Here is a 3,101-nt window from a genome sequence, read left to right as displayed (position 1 = left end):
ATGTCTTCTCCCCCTGCTATTTCTGCTTCACATCTTGTTACTTCTAGTTTGTCGCTTTCCTCCCATATGCCCCCTCCTATCCGGATCCCTGGCCCATCATCCCCCTCGGCACTTGACCTGGTGATGGGCTCCCGCCCGCTTTTTCCCCCCTCTAAACCCCCCCATCTCTACGTGACCTGCCCTCTCCCGCAGCCGACTACCTTCCTCTCCTCCGGCCCCCTTTCCTCCATCCAAGCCTGTCCCCTCCCCTCGCCCTCCCCCTCGGTTAATTCCACTCCGAGATACTCCACCCGCTCCACTGCTAAACTGAAAGAGCCGGACGCCATTGGCTTGGACTCCGCCCCCTCCTTTCTCTCGCCCAAGCAGGGCCGAGGCAGACCCTCCAACATTCACAAGGCTAAAAATCAAGCTGGGGACGAAGTAATACAGGGTAGACAACATACCATTGAAAGGGTTCTTAGAGCAAAGGACACCCTCCCCCCATCTCCCCCATGAAGCTCATGTCCTTCAACTGTAGAGGGATGGCCAGTCCCGAGAAAAAGTTGGCACTGAAGCGACTTCTCTTTTCTGAATCGGTTGATATCATCTTCCTGCAAGAAACCCTCTGTAATGCGGTATCTGCCATCTCAATCTTAAGCTCTTGGTTGCATAACTGGTCTTTCCATGCTATCGATGTCATGGGCCGATCTGGAGGCATTGCAATTGGCATCAAGAACCGCTCGATAAATCTGAAGAATATTTGGGGTGGTGAGGGTTTCTTGGGAGCTGACATATACTCAAAGGAACTAGAGGAAGAGCTAAGAATCCTAAACGTTTATGGACCTTGTCAAAATCGGGAATCATTCTGGAGAAAGTTCCTCAGCTCCCACCTACTTCATCAGGGGAACTTAATTCTCGGGGGAGACTTAAATTTCTCCATGGGCTTCTCAGAATCCTGGGGTCATATGGCCCAGATCGACCCACTCTCTGATTTCTTCGAACAGCTGCTCGAGGCCCACCAATGGATCGACATTCCCTCGGCTAAGATCCAACATACCTGGAGGAACAATCGGACAGGCGCTCAAAGCTTGGCCAGAAGGTTGGATCGTTTCATCATCAAGGAGGCATTTCACAACAGCCACCCAAGATCAAGACAATGGGTCGGCAGCGGTGGACTATCGGACCACAGGCCTATCTTTCTGGAAATTGGGGAAAAACTCCTGAAGCCAAAAGCTCCCTTCAAGTTCAACTCCACTTGGCTCCGGGACCCCTCCTATTTTAAGCTTATATCTGAATACTGGAAATCTCACCCTATCTCTGAGGAGGAGGATCCAACAATTAGCTTCATTAAAAATCTCTCAGAACTTAAAGGACTATCTAAAGAATGGGCTCACAAAAAAAGGGAACAAGAAGACTTAATCATCTCCCAGGCAGAACAAGCTATTGCTGACCTTGAATTGCTGTCGGATGGCACTTACAATTCTCAAGAACAGAAAGTCAGGTATGAATCCCTGATCAACCAGAGAACCCAAATACTCAAAGATAGAGAGGCAAGCTGGAGATTAAGGAGCAGAGCAATCTGGATCAAGGAAGGAGATGAAAACACAAAATTCTTCCATCGATTCGCAAATGGACGGAAAATGATCAACACTATCTGGGAATTGCAAAATGACCAGGGACACCTAGTGAACAACTCCAGAGAACTAGCCTCAATGGCCACCTTACATTTCAGAAGCATCTATGAGGCCCCGAGAGAAGCCAACCTGTTAGAGATAATGCGGGTGGCCGAGCTATTTCCCAGGTTTGTGAACGAGGAGGATGCTGAAGAACTCATCAAGGAGGTCACTATAGGGGAGTTAGAAGCCACCATGCGAGGATTCCAAAAAGAGAAGAGCCCGGGACCTGATGGTTGGACTATAGAATTCTACCTAGCCTTCTTTGATCTTCTAGGTCAGGATCTCCTCAGGGTTATCAATTATTGCAGCCGATCAGGAAAGATCCCCTCAGCCATCAAGGCCACTTTCATAGCCCTTATCCCCAAATCTGATAAGCCTGCCTCCTACAATGACTTTAGGCCCATCTCTCTCTGTAACTGCCTTTACAAGATCATGGCCAAAATTCTCGCAAATAGGCTAAAGCCCATACTCTCGGCTCATATCTCCCCTGAACAATTCGCTTTCCTCCAGCATCGCCAGATCCATGAAGCTATAGGCACGGCACAAGAACTCCTTCACTCAATGCACAGCTGCAGGCTAAAGGGCATGATTCTAAAAGTGGATCTTTCCAAAGCTTTTGACAGGGCAAGTCTGCTCTACATTCGCATGCTTCTTACACACCTGGGTTTTCCCTACTTGTACATCAAAAGGATAATGAGCTGTATTACCGATGTGTCGTACAGCATCCTCCTAAATGGCTCCCCCACGCCTTTCTTCACTGCTGAGAGAGGTCTCAGGCAGGGATGCCCATTATCTCCCCTTCTCTTCCTACTCATCATGGAAGGCCTAAGTCGACTGATCGGGACAGAACACAGGAGAGGCAGGATCTCTGGCATTAAGATAGTGGACAATTGCGCTCTCACCCACCTATTGTTTGTGGACGATGTGCTCATCTTTTTAAACGGCAGTCTGGCCGACTCCTCTGCCTTGCAGCATGTTTTTGATCTATTTCAGAAAGCTACAGGTATGATCATCAACATACACAAATCCTCCCTCACAGAGACAGGCTGTACACAACATGAGGTTCATTATATCCGCCAACGCTTCCCCTTCCCACCACACCTGATGGAGGAAGGGCTGAAATACCTAGGATTCAGAATCAAACATGGAGGATATAAGATTGCTGACTGGACTTGGATTATCGCAAAGGTGGAAAAGAGATTAAATATCTGGTATAATAGATACCTATCCAGGGCTGGAAGACTCACCCTCATCAAAGCTGTTCTGGAAGCAACTCCTGTTTACTGGATGTCCTTGGCCTGGATACCAAGAGGGATCCTTGATAGATTACAAAAGATCTGTTGCAGATTCTTATGGAAGGGGAAAAAACAGGGAAACCTCTTTGCATGGGTTAAATGGGATACTATTGCCAGACCAAAGAAATGGGGTGGTTGGGGAATCAAAAGG

The sequence above is a fragment of the Pinus tabuliformis genome, chromosome 3_1, assembly GCF_031772625.1.
Source record: "Pinus tabuliformis cultivar Carrire ecotype Pingquan chromosome 3_1, CPIR1, whole genome shotgun sequence".
Lineage (NCBI taxonomy): Eukaryota > Viridiplantae > Streptophyta > Pinopsida > Pinales > Pinaceae > Pinus > Pinus tabuliformis.
This window is presented reverse-complemented; position numbering follows the sequence as displayed.